This window comes from Littorina saxatilis, linkage group LG13 (genome assembly GCF_037325665.1).
Source record: "Littorina saxatilis isolate snail1 linkage group LG13, US_GU_Lsax_2.0, whole genome shotgun sequence".
NCBI classification, from domain to species: Eukaryota; Metazoa; Mollusca; class Gastropoda; order Littorinimorpha; family Littorinidae; genus Littorina; species Littorina saxatilis.
In genome coordinates, this window is record NC_090257.1 from 43,648,633 (window position 1) to 43,670,201 (window position 21,569).

Sequence of the window (21,569 nt, forward strand, 5' to 3'; positions counted from 1 at the left end):
CCACCCCCTTCCGCCCTCTATAAAGGGTGGCGGAGAGGTAAAAACGCCACGACACGAGGTGGCGTAGGATGAAGCCGGTCTTCGTGGCGGTGTGTCCAAATGGCGATGTGATGGGAGTCTGTGCCGCCAGCTGGAACCGTTGCAGGCAGACAGTGTTGGTCTCAGTCATTAGGGGGGTGCATGCCAGATGCCAGCACAGCATTTTTCTTTGTTCTCACGTCTATCGAAGACATTGTACGCTTGCAGTTCAATATATTTTCCAAGACAGGCTGCCGAGGTGTCCTCGTGTGACGCAAGCTTCTGGGTCTCTGCAGGCTCCTTCTTTGTGACGCACGCTGACTCACTGTCGCTTGACCTGGGTCTCTGCAGGCTCCTTCTTTGTGACGCTGACTCACTGTCGCTTGACGCCCACGTGTTTCCAGTCTGTCTCTGCGACCCCTTTGCCCCCCCCCCCCCCCCCCCCTCACCACCCGCCCCCTCTTTACACAAAAGCGTTCAGGTGCAGCAAAGCCTTGTCGTGCTTTGCCAAGTACGTAGTGAACGGAAATGGAAGAAGCTAATTGAAATTGGTGCTCCTTCAGTAACGGCAGTCAGTAAAATGTCTTGGAATGGAACGAGCTGGAAGGGCGTGTGTGACTATGGTGTCGCCCCCACCCAAGTAAAAAAGTACCACACTTTGTACTATAGTATACTATAGTAAAAGTACTATGAAATACTATAGTTTACTACAGTAAAAGTACTATGGTACATTGAATTGTACTACAGTATACTATAGTTTACTATAGTACAAGTACTATGGTACATTGAATTGTACTATGGTAAACTACAGTTTACTATAGTACAAGTACTATAGTATACTATAGTACAAATAGTACTATAGTATAGTACATTACTGTGTACTATAGTACTTTGTGGTAAATGTACTATAGTATACTATAGTAAACTGTAGTACAATTAAATGTACTATAGGATTTTGCACGCTTTTGTACCACACTGTACTATAGTTTACTATAGTAAACTATAGTTTACTACAGTACATGTACCACAGTTTACTGCAGTTTACTATAGTAAACTGCAGTACAGCGTGGTATTTTCGTAGCAGTACAATTGTACTATAGTACTTTTACTATAGTTTACTACAGTACAGCGTGGTATTTTCGCCGCGGTACATTTGTACTATAGTACTTTTACTATAGTTTACTATAGTACAGCGTGGTATTTTCGTAGCTGTAAAATTTGTACTATAGTACTTTTACTATAGTTTACTATAGTATACTGCAGTACTTTCTTGTAAAAGTACCATAACCTTCCAAATTTAACGGGACGTAATTGTGACCCTAATTTTTGCTGAATCAATTGTTTTGTGTGAATTGAATGTGTGCGTGCATGATCAGGCCAGTGGCTGCAGTCACTCTGTCACATTTGGCAAGAAAGTAAAGGTTCATCACATGTTTATTTTAATTTTTCGGCCGAGCATTAATAATCAAAATTATGTAACAACATTTCTAAATATCCACTCACATGTAAAAGACACAATTTGTCAATTAAATAATAATTTTAAAAAAGGTGTCTATCTTGCACAGTGAGTTACCAAGCTGTTGATTTTTGGTAAATGTCCCAAAGCAGAGACAGTTTTAATTCAATTTTGTTATAACCCTGTTAACCAGAACAAGTAACAATAAAATGCACAAAAGAGATTTAATTATTATAGCACTCTTCTTTGTGGGAATTCATCTTTAGCACAACACATATTTTATCAAAATTATCTCCCCTTCAGCCAAGTTAATTTCTATGATTAGCTTTGAAAGTGACCATGCCTACATGATAACATCAGTACATGAAAAAAACCTGTAACCTGCATCTGGACAAGAACCTAACTCTGAACAATCAAGTGAGACAATAATTGTCCCTATTATTGACCAGAACTCTACCCCAATCTGACCTTGAAATTGATTAATGCAATATATCAAGCTGACTTGATGTCATCCAACCCTGTATGTGTGTGACTTTACATAGAAAAAGTTATTTAGTTACAAAGATCTTGCTTCAAACACATTGAAAATAATACTATTTCTCTGTTATTATTATTTTTTTTTTAAAGAACTCAACCCCTCTGTGAACTTAAAAGTTTATGAGGGTCAACTTGACATGGGTCACATCTAGAGGTCATCCAACTTCAATAGCCTGTGAAGTATCAAAGATCTAGCTTTAAAAACATTTCAGAAAAATATGAACACATGCTTTTGCAACACATCCTCGATATTTGTCAAAAATGTGGTTTTGAAAAAATGCCACATGTGGTCATGTTTGAAATTGATCAAACCATAGCAGTGTGTTAACTTTGTAAATTCTACCTTGAAAACCATCCAAGCAAACAACAATGTTCAATTCTGTCTACCCATTGTAAGTCAGCCTGATTAGTCACCAGGGCCGGAATGTATGTGTCCAGGTCTATCTTACACCGGGATAAAAGCTTAGCTCGGTCTATCTATCCCCAGGATATCATCGATACCTTAGCGCAATGCATGAGTCGAGACTACAGAAAAGATAACTAACCCAAGCATTCCCCTCAATCTATTTTTGGCATGGGGATTTCCGAATCTCTGCGCATGATAGAATGTCAAGGTTGTTCTAAATTCAGGAATCCGCGTTCGAAAGGTGACGTCGCTCTGTTCTAAATGATCAATGTAGACGTTGACGTCATGAAAAGCGTGACGAAATGTTTTTTTGAACTGGGTTCCGGTCTTGTTCTCGTGCCATTGTTTTCTTCGCGTTGTTGTTTTCTTGTGCAAATTCACATTAGGTAAGGCAAAATGCGGTCCAACAAGGACATTTGTTCTAGGATTCAAGTGAAGTAAGTTGGAGGGAAAGGGAGGGGCTGGGTGGATCGCCATTTCGACTTGAAGTTCAAATTCGTTTTTAACACCGGCAGTGGTCACACAAATCAGCGCGGCAAAACCGAAAAGTTTTTAACAGTTCATATACATCAAACAGGTTATTCCTGTGTGTGAAAACACGGTTTCTTAGCACTTGAAGTGCGACCGCCGCCATGTTGTTTTTGAACTAACCCCGGGATAAGAGACTTATCAGTTCTCTATCCTCGACACATACATTCTGGCCCAGGTGAGTCAAAACTCACTGAATGTTCAATGGAGAGTATTCAGCATGCAACCAGAAAGTATATAGTGTGGCTTATGTCCCTTTTTTCCAAACAGGGTTACAATCATATATGGCAATAATCAAATGCAATGTTCTCTGTCCTCCACATCTGTTTGATTTGTGATTGGTGTCCAGATTATTTGCTACAGGCATCTGATTAAGTTTATAGTAGCTGATGTCCGGTTCCCTTAGCCAGTGACATATGCTTTCCTGTTCTGTAACTTGTATTCATGTTCGCCGATGGCACCCGCTGAACAGTTCTGGTTGTTCTCTAATGGTATCTGCTTTGACGTCTGTAAGTGGTATCAAGGTCCTTCACCATGCACATATCTGCCGGGAAGTGAACAGGAGGCTCTCTTGCATATGACACCCACACCAGAGCATGGAATGGAACCTGCAATGACAGCAGTATGACTATGAGAAAGCATGCTAACTGAAGCAAATAGGGCCATACTTTAACACTTTCTACCCCACCTATGTTGACCAAGTTATCTTTAGCCGAGACCAGCTGTGCTGCAGCAGGTCACTCAGAATTGTGGTAACTGTGTAGGAACTGTGCTGGAATGCAGGCGTTAGATCGACATTACAGGAAGTGACTGTGTGTACAAATATATCTGTACCAGGTCAGATTGAGCCATATGAGTGGGTACGGATATATCCGTACCTGGGAGACAATGAGTTAAGAGAATGATAATGAAAGCTAACTTAAAAGTGTTGTGGCTTTCAGTGCATATCTAACTTATAAAACTAAGGGCTCCGAAACAGCTGCACCGACTGAGACGGTGGTGGTGGTGGGCGTTTGAAACGTGCTGGTGCGTGTGTTTGTGCTTGCATGTGTGCAGGCGTGAATGTGTTTATCAGTATATCTGTGTGTGTGTGTGACAATTTATTAATACAATAAATGTATATACATCTATACACACCCAAGAAGATAAGGTGCTCAGCAGGTCTGCACTCATGTACGTTGATCCATTATGTCGGAAACAGGCAGAACTGGATCCTCCACCCGACAGTCACTGCTGCAGTGCTGCTCTCAGCTATAAGCAAGAGAAAGCAGCTTGAGTGTTTCATCGCATATAATTCAAGTGTTTGCATACTCCATAGCACCCCCCGCGGGTTAGGGGGAGTCCCATATTGGTTGGGACGAGAAACAATTTACCCGATGCTTGCCAGCATGTTGTAAGAGGCGACTAACGGTTCTGTTTCTCCTTTTACCCTTTTTAAGTGTTTCTTGTAAAGAATATAGTCCATGTTTGTAAAGATTTTAGTCAAGCAGTTTTTAAGAAATGTTAAGTCCTTTGTACTGGAAACTTGCAATCTCCCAGTAAGGTCATATATTGTACTACGTTGCAAGCCCCTGGAGCAATTTTTTGATTAGTGCTTTTGTGAACAAGAAACAATTAACAAGTGGCTCTATCCCATCTCCCCCCTTTCCCCTATCCCATCTCCCCCCTTTCCCCGTCGCGATATAACCTTGAATGGTTGAAAACGACGTTAAACACCAAATAAAGAAAGAAAGAATACTCCATAGCGATTAGCTGAAACTAAGTTTTCTATTTAGCTAAAACTATTAGAGGAATACCAAAGGGGTGGCATATATGTCATCCAAAATGTAAGGCAATTTAAAGTGTGATTGACGGACAGAAGCGTTTCAATGATACAAATAGAGAACACTACATGGCCTACTGTGTGTTACCAGGTTTACAAAAGTAAAAGTGAATATTTCAACATTTGAAAAGCAATAAGTGTAAATCTGGTGCCACACAGCAAGCCATGTAGTATTCTGTTTTCATCCTATGTACCGGAGAGATAACCCATGTAATAACTAAACCATACACCCACATGTGGGAATATCATTGAGGTCATGTCAAGCTAGTCTGGCAGGGACCTCATATTCCACTGCTCATGATTACAAAGTCACAGATGCTAAGTCATTCTTGCAACACTTTTGGGCTTGCCATGAGAATGAAGTTTGTCTCGGAGATTTTGCATAAGCAGTGGAAAATGACATCCCTGTCAGGCATGTTGTTTAAACCAACCTCATTTACATGATAGACACGCCTGTGAAGAGATGGTTCATTTATCACATGGGTGGTATCTCTCAGGTAGGCAGAACAATATATCTAATTGCACCAATTTACCTCAAGTACTCAGCAGGTCTGCACACATGTTGATCCATTAGGTCAAAAATCCACCAGAACTCGATATGTTGCCCAAAAGTCACAGATACCGTGGAACCCCCAACTAAGGATCCTGAAAAAATAATTAAAAATGAAGAGCCAACACTTGTACAAATGATCTGTCTTTGTACATACAAGCACATGCACAAATAAATCTGCTTGCACTATGCTGGCTTATAATAGGCATGTGTAATAAAAATGATTTTGGGGGAGCTTCTCGATTCAACGGGAACTTTTGTTGTTGTCAAAAGCAATTTATGCCTCACACATTCTCTCACTCTAAGACTGAACTATGCATTCAAAATAACAAAGGCTAGTTTGTGAAAAGACACTGATTTAAAACGAAAATTTAAAATCAATTATTATATAATCTGTTCTGGGGCTTTTTTCCAGGTCTTTTAATTAAAAAAAAAAATTTCACAAACGATAACGGACACATTTTTCAATCCAATGAATCTTTGCAGCACTGTTGGCCGGACAGAAATGACAATATGTTGACAAAGCCGTGATAAAACCATAGCCAGTCCTACCTTGGCGCAAAGAAGTATGAATGGTCTCTGTGTACTCTACGGTCTCTGAATGTGGCCCTATGTAAAGCACTTGCATGCTTTTCGCTAAGGCGATTCTTGACAGATTCTTCTGGATTTTAGCTTACTGATTTGCCGTAAATGTGTCTAAATTTATGCCAAAATGCAAACAAATCAGCAAAGAGGCATAAGCGAAAGAAAGCAGTTTGAGCTTCATGGCTTAAACTTAAACTTAAACCAGAGTTAGTATTGTGTTCTAGTTTAAACAATCCTTGGAGGGTATAGGAACTGCATGTGTCATACAAACTTTCAGGCGATCAAAGTGGGCCTTTTAATAATATAGATACAAATATGTACACACCCAGGAAGCTCAGGCGATCAGCAGAATCTGCATACATGTTGATCATCCATGAGGTCAGAAAATGAGCTGAAGTTGATCCTTCACCCAACAGTCACTGCTACAGTGTAGCCAACCATTTAGAACTCTGAAAAATATTTAAAGTAAATCTATTAAAAAGAAGAGCAAATATTTGTACAAAATATCTGCTATTGCATAATAATGAGGTTGTTCTTTGCTACTGGTGACAAGTGGGGGTCATGCTGCTCACACAAACATGCACATATTTCAATACAGTCCAGGGGAGAAACTGGTCACAAAGCACCCAGTACATAAAAGAGAGATAGTAAAATCACCACAATCAAAGAAAATACTACGATCATTCAATACATGCGAGTTGTTCTTCAGTACTACTGACAGAAAGGGGGAAAAGTGGTCAAAATTCAAATCTTTAGTTTTGTTTTTGAAATATAGCTTTTCAGAAAGCAGAAATACTGCAGAAGCAGAAGTATCTGATGTACATAAGAAAAAATCACTGGTTCACATGGTTCTTAAATAATCTAACTTTTAAAGCTGGTTCTTGTGTGTCTGTGTGTATGTTTGTATGATGACGATAGGACCCGAAACGGCTGCACGGACTGAGACAGGAATTGCAGAGAATGTTCTTTGCCACTCGAGTCGTGTCATAAGGTAGATCTACTTTTGGAATAGTACATTTGAAAGGATTCTTTAAAAAAACAGCGGAAAACATTATATACCCTGTGAGCTATCGAGGATCCTCCCCGTCTGGGCTGTCGAAACATGGTCTTGTTAAAAGACGTTTTCAAATGGTTAACGGGGAGATACACTCGAAGCACATGTAGCGAAGTTACGTTGCCAAATCATGACAGATCAACATTTCACTACACAGATCGATGCACACAGTCGAAATAGATGTGACTTTCAGACGACAGAAGACTACTTACTAGCAGACGACAAGATCTAAATATTTAGATCAGTGAGAGTAATCCGTTGAAGAACAGTTACTCCGCTTATTCGTCTTCAGTTAAGCTTATTTCCCCTGCCATAAGTTTCCTTGCAGATCTGCAGTCGCGTAGTGAAATGAACTAGTGTCATCGGAAGATTCTTCTCAGTCAATGATCAAAGCACAGTAAGTTCTATGCTGACAAAAGTCACTTTTGGAAAACACGACCATTGACTTCATTTATGAGCCCAAAGGTAACAATATCGACAAGAATGTACGCATTTGACATTAAATGAAACATTCATAGACAGTTTCCAACTCACCAGATCTGCCAAAGAGCCTTCATTCGTGAAAAACAATGATTTTAATCCGACAGGTACATGTATCGGAAACAATCTCTTGGTAACCAGCTGCGTTTCTCCTTCGGAAGCGACGTGACGGCGCCACATTTGTTTGTTTATGGCTGTTTATCGCGAAACAACACAGTTGAAAATTGTGTGTAAAATATCATAAATGTGTGGCGTGTAATCTCCGAATCAGTTCATTATCCGCGTTTCGATGGTAATTCAGTTAGCGTGGAGTTACTTTGAATCGAAGGCGAAGGTAACCTGCGTTGCATGTGGGACCGCGTGAGCAAATTTAATTGCAATATTTTATACAGGAAGTAAATTTCAATGATTCTGGTTCAGTCTTGTAGATCTGTTATGCAGTGTTTTGGAAGTGTATCTGCTTTTCTACTATGAAGCACATTTGGAGTGAAACGCTGATCAAAGTGGGGTACCCTATGTGGGACATCAGCCGTATGCAGATTACGCCTCAGAACACTCTCGCATTTCACAAAGACAACAATAATTTGCAACATTTCTAGGACTGCATCCGTTTTATAAGATACTATTTAAACAAAAACAGCACAAACACGACTATTATCAACAACACAGAACGGGAGGTAAGTCTTCAAAGACGCACCAAGTGTGCGTTCCCGTTTTTGGACGCCATTTTTGCTAGCATTTTCACAGTAAATCTTAATATTTCCATATTTATTGAATGAATTTGGTATTTTCTTGATTGTGCCGATTCTCCTATCTCTCTGTCATGTACTGGGTGCTTTGTGACCAGTTTCTCCCCTAGAATGTATTGAAAAATGCGTCCGTGTGAGCTGACCCCCACTTGTGACCAGTAGCAAAGAACAACTCATATGGTAATATTAAAATTTATTGTGAAAATGGTAGCAAATGTGGCGACCCAAAATGGAAAAGAACACTAGGAGTGTCTTTGCCGACTTACCTCACGTTTTATGTTGTTAATAACAATCGTATCTATGTTCTTATTGTTTAAATATTATCTAATAAAACAGAAATGTTGCCATTTATTAGTGTCTTTGTGAAATGCGAGTGTGTTTCAAGGCATAACCTGCATAGGACTGATGTCACACTTTGAGTACCTAACTTTGATCAGCGTAACGCTCCAAATGAGCTTCAAAGTAGAAAAGCATATACACGACCAAAACACTGCATTCAAAATCTATAAGACTGAGCCAGAATCAATTAAATTTACTTCCCGTATAAAATATTGCTATCAAATTTGTTCATGCCGTCACACATGATGCGCAGGCTACCTCCACTCACACTGAATTACCCTGGGAACGCACTGATTCGGAGATTACACGCCACACATTGATGATATTTTATACACAAAGTTGAACTGTGTTGTTACGCGATAAACAAACAAATGCGGCGCGCTGTCACGTCGCCATGGAGGGAGATGTGCAGGTTACCAAGAGATTGTTTCTGATACCCGTCTGATTACAATCATCATTTTGCACAAGTGAAGGCTCTTTGGCAGCTCTGGTGAGTTGGAAACTGTCTATAAATGTTTCATTTAATGTCAAAAGCATTCATTCTTGTCGATATCTTTGCCTTTTGGCACATAAATGAAGTCAATCATCATGTTGTCCCAAAAAGACTTCTGTCGGCATAAAATGTATGGTGCTTCATTGGCTGAAAAGACTGGACAAATCTTCCACTGCAGGGATGTCGTTAGGCGTCGGACATCGGACATAGACCGATTTAGAGGCTCAAATGTCCGATTCACATAGCCGCATGGCGGTCAGATGTCCTACGGTTTTGAACTAAGCGCTGGCATTGTCCGATAAGAAATCAATTCCTTCGGACAGCGCGATATTCGTTAATGTTCCTTTCAAGATACACATTTTCAAAAAGCGACCAAAGCGACCAAGCACTCTCGCATACAGGTGCACTGAAGTTGTGCAGTGCGGATCTTGCGTTTGGGTGACACCCGTCTGCAGCACATTAAAGTTAGGAGTATGGGAGACAACTCCAACTGACTAAGTCTTGCTTCTGCTTTTGCTTTCAGTTCGAGACATTTTGACGAAGCGCACTGAGTTATGCCACCAAAAAAAATCTAAAGCCTGCCAAAGTTCAACAAAAGCTGAACACATTTGACTATTCAACGGCATCCTGTGCTACATTAGGGTCAAAAACAGGGGGAAACACGGCGAGTGTCATTCTTGAAAATGAAAAAATCCTGACGTCCTATTGAAATTTCTGAAAGCGGTCAAATGTCCTATTGATGCTGAATATATATCTAGGACATTTGTCCTTTTGGTATGAATTTGTAGCAACATCCCTGCACTGACACTAGTTGATTTCACTACATGAATTACAAACCACAGATCTGCAAGAAAACTTAAGTTGGTGTCACACGGGCGATTCAATCGTGAGATTTATTCCCGCGATCCAATCAGGAGCTGATCGCAGATCAAATCGTAGGCCAAATGTAGTTCAAACTTGTTGAAGATCGACTGTCCTTCCCTTTCTTTAAACACTCTCGTAAATCACAAAACATCTGCTGAACCTGTTACATGATAATTGTTATACTGACGGGCGCTGTGGCGTGGTGGTAAGATGTCGGCCTCTTAATCGGAAGGTCGAGGGTTCGAATCCCGGTCGCGGCCGCCTGGTGGGTTAAGTGTGGAGATTTTTCCGATCTCCCAGGTAAACTTATGTGCAGACCTGCTAGTGGCTTATCCCCCTTCGTGTGTACACGCAAGCATAAGACCAAGTGCGCACGGAAAAGATCCTGTAATCCATGTCAGAGTTCGGTGGGTTATAGAAACACGAAAATATCCAGCATGCTTCCTCCGAAAGCGGCGTATGACTGCCTTAATGGCGGGGTAAAAACGGTCATACACGTAAAATTCCACTCGTGCAAAAAACACGAGTGTACATGGGAGTTTCGGCCCACGAACGCAGAAGAAGAAGTTATACTGCATCCTACAATTGTACGTATGTGCTGCTGTAATTGAACCAGGCTCCTTTCTGTGCACAATTGGTTTTTGTTACACCTGTGTCAGAATGCAAAATTATCTCATATTTTTTTTAAACATTTTACACATAGAAAGAGCAGCCAGGTCGTTGAGGTTGGTATATTTCCTGGAAGGATTATCCTTTCCCGTGTAAAATATTATATTGGTCTCTCAAGTGATTTACCAGAGAGTGAAAACTGAAATACTCACACATGTTCACTGTCAAACAGAAGAGTGCAAATTGTTCCATGACATTTGCTTTACACCCTTGGAAGTCTCCCAATCATTCCTACTTGTTTTGCAGTTTCACAACCTGCAAAATAACAATCAAACTAAGGTAATGATCTTCTGCCTCCTCCTCAGTCTCTTTCTACAATAGAATAAAGATTAAAAATCTAAACTAAAAGAGTGTTTTAAAGTAGTAATTATATCAAATATAACTGTTAATCAAAACTGCACACAGTTAGAAATCTGTACGTATACAACAAACTTAACAAAAACGAATTCCTAAAGAAAAACTGCCAAAACACCTTTGAGAAAGAACAGTTCCAACAGCCAGGCTGCATATCTGCATACACAGCAGCAACAACAAACAACAACAGCTGCGAACGGTTACGTTGTCGAAGCAATGCTAATGCAGCAGAACAAATCAAATCAAAGAGTAAATCATACAACTGAACTTCGCTTGGACCAACGTACAGGGAGGGGGGGTTTGCGGTGTGTTTAGCGGGCTGCGCATGCAAACTGACACAAGATCAAGATGATCATGTGCCTGTGGAAAACACAAACGCAGACCAGCAACAACTAAATAAAGCGTACTGCACAAAAGACATCAACTTGATCAAGATATATATACATACTGCAATGACTCGGTGCTCTCTTGTAACCAGTAAAGCCATTATTATGAAAGAAGAAAAACTGCTCAATAGGAACAGGAACTTCGCTCGAATGTCGCCATTACGAATCGCAACGAACGCTTCTTTTCTTGACAGACTTGTCAGCTGCTAAGTCACATGACACATTTTCGATCACATGTCTTCTGCTATGATTACATTAGGGTCGCTTGGTTCAGCTTGATGCAAAAAAATGAAACAAGTCGCGTAAGGCGAAAATACAATATTTAGTCAAGTAGCTGTCGAACTCACAGAATGAAACTGAACGCAATGCAACGCAGCAAGACCGTATACTCGTAGTCCACCGCTCACGGCATAGGCAGTGAAATTGACAAGAAGAGCGGGGTAGTAGTTGCGCTAAGAAGGATAGCACGCTTTTCTGTACCTCTCTTTGTTTTAACTTTCTGAGCGTGTTTTTAATCCAAACATATCATATCTATATGTTTTTGGAATCAGGAACCGACAAGGAATAAGATGAAAGTGTTTTTAAATTGATTTGGACAATTTAATTTTGATAATAATTTTTATATATTTAATTTTCAGAGCTTGTTTTTAATCCGAATATAACATATTTATATGTTTTTGGAATCAGCAAATGATGGAGAATAAGATAAACGTAAATTTGGATCGTTTTATAAATTTTTATTTTTTTTTTACATTCAGATTTTTAATGACCAAAGTCATTAATTAATTTTTAAGCCACCAAGCTGAAATGCAATACCGAAGTCCGGGCTTCGTCGAAGATTACTTGACCAAAATTTCAACCAATTTGGTTGAAAAATGAGGGCGTGACAGTGCCGCCTCAACTTTCACGAAAAGCCGGATATGACGTCATCAAAGACATTTATCAAAAAAATGAAAAAAACGTTCGGGGATTTCATACCCAGGAACTCTCATGTCAAATTTCATAAAGATCGGTCCAGTAGTTTAGTCTGAATCGCTCTACACACACGCACACACGCACGCACGCACACGCACATACACCACGACCCTCGTTTCGATTCCCCCTCGATGTTAAAATATTTAGTCAAAACTTGACTAAATATAACAACTTTTATTGGTACACGGCGAGTAGGTGGTGTGCTTTCTGCCAGCTACTGAAGCCGCGCGCGAGGCAATGGGGCGTTGCTCTACTCTGACCTTTTATCGGCCACGCACGGTCCGATCAGTACATCCTCACTGTTATCCCCCACCCCCCCCCCCCCCCCCCCCTCCCCCTCCCCTTCATTTTTCTCCCTATGAATTTTGTGTGTGTGAAAACATGTAACAGACAGTCCCAGGATTCGTATGTTTAAAGTGAGATGATATGGCTATTGGTAAGCAAGTAAAACTGACCATGCATACAGCCTTTATCAAATTATTTTGTTACCTTTTTTCCCCCTCCAAACTATACTTTTATTTCAAATATAAAATTTTCGTTCTTTTTAGATCGGGCCAGGAACTCCACACGCAAATTTCGTATACTTTCGCCGGATCAGTTTTGAAAGTTCCCAAATGTAAAATATGCAACTATGATGCTAGTGACATACGATATGAAAGACAAAACAAATCCTTAGCAGAAAAAAACAATGCTTCAGCGGATGATGACATTATTCAAAGTTGCTGCAGAAAAACAATTTTCTTCTGCAGCGGCATTTGTTTTTCTGCAGAATAACCGAATAAAGTCATAATCCGCTAAGGATACAAAACGATAGGGAGAGAAACACAAAGAAAAAGAAGAAACAAGAAGGGCAAAGTCCATACGACTCACATGCTTGACCTTGACCTTTACATGACCTTGACCTTCAGGGTCAAGGTCAAATATCTAAACATCGCAATGACATCATACACTAAGAACTGCTTTACACATTTTTCCTACCAAAATACATGTGACCTTGACCCAAGATCAAGGTCATCCAAGGTCATGCAACACAAAGCTGTTAATTCAAGACATAGGAAGTACAATGGTGCTTATTGGCTCTTTCTACCATGATATGGTCAGATTTAGTGGTTCACTACCTTATTTTGGTCACATTTCATAAGGGTCAAAGTGACCTTGACCTTGATCATATGTGACCAAATGTGTCTCATGATGAAAGCATAACATGTGCCCCACATAATTTTTAAGTTTGAAACAGTTATCTTCCATAGTTCAGGGTCAAGGTCACTTCAAAATATGTATACAATCCAACTTTGAAGAGCTCCTGTGACCTTGACCTTGAAGCAAGGTAAACCAAACTGGTATCAAAAGATGGGGCTTACTTTGCCCTATATATCATATATAGGTGAGGTATTCAATCTCAAAAACTTCAGAGAAAATGGGAAAATGGGAAAAATAGCTGTTTTTTAGACAACATTTATGGCTCCTGCGACCTTGACCTTGAAGCAAGGTCAAGATGCTATGTATGTTTTTTGGGGCCTTGTCATCATACACCATCTTGCCAAATTTGGTACTGATAGACTGAATAGTGTCCAAGAAATATCCAACGTTAAAGTTTTCCGGACGGACGGCCGGACGGACGGACGGACGACTCGGGTGAGTACATAGACTCACTTTTGCTTCGCATGTGAGTCGAAAAAGGGGGAGTGTATCAATTGAAACCTTTCTGAGAAAACAACCACCCAACCATTATTGAACTATGATGTTCTTCGTGCAGCAGGGCATAAAGCCATCACAAGTCCATCGTCAGTCCTCATCGAGGTGCCGGCTGTGGGGTGTGTGTAGAATCTGCGCAGAAATTAAACAGGCAACCTGAACAGCTGTCAAGCCATTATATTGTGATACACACACACACACACACACACACACAGTAACTGTACACAGCATTGTGAAATGATTTAGAAGAGAGAGAGAGAGAGAGAGAGAGAGAGAGAGAGAGAGAGAGAGAGAGAGAGAGAGAGAGAGAACGCCAATGCAATCGTATGTAAGCATCATTTGGTGGTCGAAGCAATGTCGCGGTACACTGTGAACCAGTCGGTTACAGGATTTGAACCCCCCATGAACCCATGCACCAAAAGATAACACAAAAGGAATTATGACCGTTTTCTTTCTTTTTCTCCTTGTTAATTTCTTAGTGACACTGTTTTATGTATTAGGAAAAGCAACTGAGTACGGGGCACCATGTGTTTATTAATTCTATATTGTGCATTCTATGCATGTAATGTGTTCTATGCATAGAGAATGCATTCTATACGCATAAAATAGCTTTCTTTGTGCATAGATCTAGAATGCATTATCTGCCCACAGAAAGCATTCTTTGCATAGAATGCTTTCTATGTGCATAGAATGTATTCTTTAGTATTATGCATTTTGTATGTGAACCAACAATTCATTTGTATAACATAAATGTTTATTCTCTACGTCGAATTGAATTATATAACAGGGAATGACATTCTTTACATTGAAAGAATTCTATGTTATAGAACAAAATTCCCTGTTATAAAATTCATTTCTATGTTACAGAATTGATTAGTTTGTGATAATACTGATATATCAGTTATCACAGAATTTGATTCTTTGTGTACACAATAATATGAAATGTTCACAATGTATTCCATGTGTACATTATTCTTTGTGCAAAATGCATTCTATGTGCCGCGCCGCAATTCATTCTGTGATCACCATAGAATGCATTTTACAGATATAATTTAATTCTATTGCAATAGAATTAAATTCAACTACTTTTTTTTTTAAACAAAGAATCAAATTCAAATATATGAAATCTTACTCTGTAACAAAGATTCAAATCCTGTAAGTATAGAATTGAGTCCAATGTATAGAACTACATTCTATAGCATTTATAGAATAATATTTCATGTTATACAAATAAATTCTTTGTTCAGATACAAATTTACGATTGACACAGAATGCATTCTATGCACACAATGCATTCTATGCGCATATAATGTTTCTAAGAACATAGAATGCCTTCTATGCGCATAGAATGCATTCTATGCATATAATGCTCAATATGCAATTAATGGACATATGGCGCCCCCATTTCACAAAGAAACGGAAAAAATGATTTTTATAGCTACTGTAGTTGATATTCATGAACTTGACGTAGTAGCTTTCACTCCAACGTGCTCTGTGGTATTCTGTTGGGAAGCTGCAAAGACCAAATGCAATCAGAAATCGTCTACTGATAGCGCAGCAGTAGAATCTACTGAAAGTGTAGCAGTAGAAGATGAAACTGTGAAGAGAAAATGATGTCGGTAGATCTATACACAATGACTCCCATCGTCCGTTTCCCCGTTCATCAACTCTCTCAGGGACATAGACAGGCACAAACACATAGTATACTAGGGACACACACACACGCCGCACACACACACACGCACGCGCGCATACTTCATACATTATCATTGAGTGGAGACCCCGAAGTAGTTAACATGTACATGTGTACAATCTATGATCACATAAACTTACATAGAACTTACCAGCTAGGGGTGAGAAATTATTCTGCCAACTTCAATTGAATGGTTCTGCGTCTACTGTGATTCACTTCTTATCTGTTGACTGGACGTAGATCTAACTCTGGGCGAGAACCGGGTGGCTGAACAGAGGTGAACACGGAGTAAACAGGGAGTGACTGCAAGCGAGATAATAAACTAAGAGTAATACCTAATATACTGGACTCGCAACGAAATATATAAACAAATGACAATGGACAACGTTTCGACCTAAAGGTCTTCAACAGGTAAAAAAAATGAAAACAACAATACATTTATAACAAAACGACTTATCAGAGAAGATGGCGATGCTTCACAGCGCATCGCCATCTTCTCTGATAAGTCGTTTTGTTATTTGTATTGTTGTTTTCATTTTTTTTAACCTGTTGAAGACCTTTAGGTCGAAACGTTGTCCATTGTCATTTGTTTATATATTTCGTTGCGAGTCCAGTATATTAGGTATTACTCTTAGAGGTGAACACTTCAAAGTAAAACCAAAGCTGTAAATCAGTCAACAGTGTGTTCAAACAAAAACAAACTGCACATCTTGCTTACCACTCTGGGAAGATCGAGATTTGACCACATGATACATGTACACTTTGTGATTTCCTGATTTACTCCTCAACCGTTTGTTGTGACCTCCCGTTTGTTCACAGATCTAAATGCAAGGAATGGCATTTTCGGCTAGAGAAAAATAAAGATGTTGATACAATCTAATCAACCCGTACTCCTCTGACTGTGTTTTAAATACAACTCTTCAATCATAATTTTGCTATCCATTTTGTCGGACTTTCTAGCAGCAATTCAAACAGAAAATAATGAATGCATGTTGCATTAACTAAAAATATCACAAGAAAAAATGGAGTAGATCTAACGTAACTATGAACAAAAATGACAAGACGTTTCTCTACAACATGCCCACAAATGTTTGATCCCAGGTAGCACTCACATTAGGAAATGGGCTTTTGTTATAACATGGACACAAAAATTATATATATACTGTCTCACTTACCTTGCAAGTGTGAACAAACAAACATGAGTTGAACAGCGCGCTCTCAGACTTTAAAAAACAAAATGGCTGACAGTAACTCACAGTTGTCTGTTTACCGCATTTTACTGTGTGAGCAGAGATGAAGTGCTTGACATTCATTCTTGGAAAAGTTTCCAAAAGGACTAAAAAATGAAATTGAATAAATCATAAATAGAAAAACAGTATTATTCTGCAGATGTATTCATGTTACATGCACGTTTGCAAAATGAATAGAGCATGTCCTTCGCGCAATGATACGTAGTACTTTTTGAATAAAGTAGGGCAGTCTCCTGAAAGTACTACAGTAAGCGTAGTACTTTTACTTCAGCTGTGGTACTTGTACTTCACCAGGGTACTCTCGGTACTATAGTACAAAGTACAAAGTACTCTAGTGTACCACACAGTACTATAGTACATGGTACATTTACTTCACAGTACTATAGTACAAAGTACTTTGTACTATAGTACAATATGGTACATACTATAGTACATGGTACATTTACTGCAGTTTACTATAGTACAGGGTACATTTACTATAGTTTACTATAGTATACTATAGTACATCGTGTGGTACTTTTTCAGCTGGGCACGGCTCAGTCGCTGGACAGGCAGGGACATTTTTGTGACGGGTTGTAACTGGCACAGTGTGGTTGTGACGGGTTGTAACTGGCACAGTGTGGTTGTGACGGGTTGTAACTGGCACAGTGTGGTTGTGACGGGTTGTAACTGGCACAGTGTGGTGTAGGGGGTTGTAACAGGCACAGTGTGGTGTAGGGGGTTGTAACTGGCACAGTGTGGTGTAGGGGGTTGTAACTGGCACAGTGTGGTGTAGGGGGTTGTAACTGGCACAGTGTGGTGTAGGGGATTGTAACTGGCACAGTGTGGTGTAGGGGGTTGTAACTGGCACAGTGTGGTGTAGGGGGTTGTAACTGGCACAGTGTGGTGTAGGGGGTTGTAACTGGCACAGTGTGGTGTAGGGGGTTGTAACAGGCACAGTGTGGTGTAGGGGGTTGTAACTGGCACAGTGTGGTGTAGGGGATTGTAACTGGCACAGTGTGGTGTAGGGGGTTGTAACTGGCACAGTGTGGTGTAGGGGGTTGTAACTGGCACAGTGTGGTGTAGGGGGTTGTAACTGGCACAGTGTGGTGTAGGGGGTTGTAACTGGCACAGTGTGGTGTAGGGGGTTGTAACTGGCACAGTGTGGTGTAGGGGGTTGTAACTGGCACAGTGTGGTGTAGGGGATTGTAACTGGCACAGTGTGGTGTAGGGGATTGTAACTGGCACAGTGTGGTGTAGGGGATTGTAACTGGCACAGTGTGGTGTAGGGGATTGTAACTGGCACAGTGTGGTGTAGGGGATTGTAACTGGCACAGTGTGGTGTAGGGGATTGTAACTGGCACAGTGTGGTGTAGGGGATTGTAACTGGCACAGTGTGGTGTAGGGGGTTGTAACTGGCACAGTGTGGTGTAGGGGGTTGTAACTGGCACAGTGTGGTGTAGGGGGTTGTAACTGGCACAGTGTGGTGTAGGGGGTTGTAACTGGCACAGTGTGGTGTAGGGGGTTGTAACTGGCACAGTGTGGTGTAGGGGGTTGTAACTGGCACAGTGTGGTGTAGGGGGTGGAATGAAATCAGCCCACCTTGCACCTGATTGTACATTGTATCACTGAGGATGGAGGCTGGCACTTCATGTCTCAACTCTTCTACACACGCAATACGGGGGGGGGGGGGGGGAGGGGGGGTAGGGGGGGAGAGAGTGCAACAGTCACTGAGCAGATGTAGGTTGGAGAGTGCTCGGCTAACATCATTTCACATCAACTTGGTGAGGGTGTCACTTTCTATTTGGAACAGTGTTGTGATTTGTGAGTTCAGTTGGGTCCTTTTTGCGCAGTTTGTTTCTGCCGTTGTGGCAACGACAACAAAACAGACTCACTCTCTCTCTCTCTCTCTCTCTCTCTCTCTCTCTCTCTCTCTCTCTCTCTGTCTCTGTCTCTCTCTCTCTCTCTCTCTCTCTCTCTCTCTCTCTCCAGACTCTCTCTCTCTCTCTCTCTCTCCAGACTCTCTTTACACTCTGAAACGAAACTGGCGTTGGTAGACTGCCTAGATAAAGAGCCTGAAATGAATGGAAACGGGTCCAACAGGCACCTGTCAAGCGCACTTGAGGTAAGTCTAGCAGTGTGCCGCCTCTCCGCCCTCTGGAACTGATAATCGCCGTCCTATTTACATTTAATTACCTTCTCCTCGCCGGGGGGGGGGGGGGGGGGGGGGCGCTGCGTGGAAGAGGTCTCGGATCACACTGACCCTGCAGAGCGAGTCGGCAAGCCCAGAGATATTAATGATGGAGGCTGCCAGTGCTCATAGCACCAGCACGGTTTCACGCACTTGATTCAAGCGTGACTTATGGCTTCCTTGATAAACCCAAAAGCCGCCGGAATGTTTAGGGTTTTCCTGAAATTTGGATAATGTCTTTTCGTTTCATATTATATTCGGTGAATAGGCCTACGTGCTGATGTTTTTTCAAGATGAAGAATGTTGCAAGGCACTGACTGGGTTGGGTTGTACGAATCTCTTTGTGTCTTCAAGGCTTATATTATTATTACGTTTACTGACTGAGAGGTTGGACAATGAATCAGCATTGACAGACACACTGGCGGGGTGCATCATCCACCCGACTTCATCAGTCACACGGCTTGGCAGGTGCATCAACTACCACGCACCATCCACGCGTTTTCGTAATCATTCACACAGCGGGATGCACAATCCACCCCGACTTCATCATTCACACGGCTTGGCAGGGTGAATCAAGTACCTGTCTTATGCACCATCCACCCGTCTTTCTAAGCATTGACACAGCGGGGTGCCCCATCCACGATACCCCCCCGCATCCACCTGTTTCTCTAACGGCTTCTTCCACCGCATGCACCCTATACCCGTGTTTTGCGTTAAGTGCAGCTTGGTGAGAGCAATGCAGAAGACGTGCATGTCATCACGGAGACACCATGTTGGCGCATGTCTCTGGCTCACAGGGGAACATCGTGATTGGCTGTCAACCGTGTGTGAGAGATGGGTGGGGTGGGAATTCGAGGGGTGGGATGGGATGGCGGGAGGGGAGAGGGCAGGTCTACTCGAAGGAAGACAGGTAGCTCAATGCAAAAACAGGAGTTTGCAATTGTCTGGCAGTGTTTGCAGTAAAACTGTAGATCAGTTCATTGCCTCGCTTGGTTTTCTCTTCACATTTCCCCGCAGTCAGCACAATAAACACTGACACTGAGCTGTCTGATAGCTTGATGTTGTGGTCTTGGTGTACTGCCAAGCCCCTCCCCCTCTCTCTCCCCCCTCTCTCTCCCCCCTCTCCTCCCCCAGCCTTAGATGACGTCGCACATGATGTGTTGTGAGAAGAGATTGGATTGGATTGGATTGGATAAGATTTACAGTCCAGTGAGGTTACCCTCATGGAAATTCGGGCTGCTTTCTCCCCGGGGAAAGCGAGCTGCCATACATACGGCGCTACCCATATTATTTTTTTTCCTGCATGCGTGTATTCATGTTTCCTGAGACTTAATGCCGTGTGAGATGGAATTTTTTTTACTTTATTCCAATTAGTCCCACGGGTATTTGATGGACATTTTTATCTATGCCTATACAATTTTGCCAGGAAAGACCCTTTTGTCAATCGTGGGATCTTTAACGTGCACACCCCAATGTAGTGTACACGAAGGGACCTCGGTTTTTCGTCTCATCCGAAAGACTAGCACTTGAACCCACCACCTAGGTTAGGAAAGGGGGGAGAAAATTGCGGCCTGACCCAGGCCTGAACACGCAACCTCTCGCTTCCGAGCGCAAGTGCGTTACCACTCGGCCACCCAATCCCGAGAGACATGCTAATAAACTCCATGTTCTGCATCGTTCTTTGATGTTTCCACAACACCTTGGTTGCTTTTTTTCCCTGTCTCTGTGATGGGGGTTACTTACAGGGGGTACAGGGGTTACGCACGGAAAGAGCTTACCTGCCCGCTCCTGCCACCATCCCCTGTCCGTCTTTACAGTCAGTGGTTGTTACCATGGTAGCCCATACAAAGATGATGATTCAGCAGAGACTGGAGAGAGACAGAAGGGAATGGGTGATAATCTACCTATGTATTCCTCTTGAAAAGGGTGTCACTGAAACTCGAAAAGACACGAAAAGACGCGACGCGAAAAGATACGAAAAGACACGAAAAGACAGCAAATAGATACGAAAAGACGCACAAATACACGAAAACACACCCTTGACCCTTTCACCACTGACACTCACACAGTACATTCACACCTTCTTGTAACAATCACCTCCTCACAGCTCACACGCACACTCACACTCACACTCACACCTGTTTGATGTTGATGTTGGTGTCACTTTATTGGAGTGGATCTCACAACCAAATACGTCCAAACTCTTCCGAAGTTCTCAAAGTTCTCTCCGTTCTCTTTCACACCCTAGCAAGCACATACATTATTAAACTTTAGCTAGAGTCACACACATCCAGTACAAATCTCAGTAACTATTAGTAACACAACATTCTAATATGATAAGCCATTCCATTGGTTAAAGACAAGAATAAAGGGGGAAGGGGGGGGGGGGTAAAGACTAAAACATTCGAGCCCAGTTGACACGCTTCTCGTATCAAATTCAAAGGAATTCGCTATCTCTTAAATGAGGCTTTGATCTGAGCGCATCAAACTTCATTC

At 41.5% G+C, this 21,569-nt stretch overlaps 1 protein-coding gene and 1 long non-coding RNA gene across 6 annotated transcripts in view; one reads left to right on the forward strand and one right to left on the reverse strand.

Moving 5' to 3' along the window:
* Positions 1-21,569, forward strand: part of LOC138945808 (collagen alpha-2(IV) chain-like) — a 127,707-nt gene that overhangs the window by 53,203 nt on the left and 52,935 nt on the right. The window lies entirely within an intron of this gene.
* LOC138945810 (uncharacterized) lies at positions 1,435-17,054 on the reverse strand. 5 transcript variants are annotated; one of them, XR_011449123.1, is made up of 9 exons: positions 16,829-17,053; positions 15,805-15,956; positions 15,403-15,473; positions 13,992-14,092; positions 10,703-10,805; positions 6,228-6,351; positions 5,301-5,412; positions 4,083-4,196; positions 1,435-3,553 (listed from the first exon to the last, which is right to left on the reverse strand). It is a non-coding gene; the product is annotated as an uncharacterized lncRNA (long non-coding RNA). The 5 variants fall into 5 exon arrangements; XR_011449125.1 differs by lacking the exon at positions 15,403-15,473 and having other exon boundaries at positions 13,967-14,092; positions 16,829-17,054; XR_011449122.1 differs by lacking the exon at positions 15,403-15,473 and having other exon boundaries at positions 15,794-15,956; positions 16,829-17,051.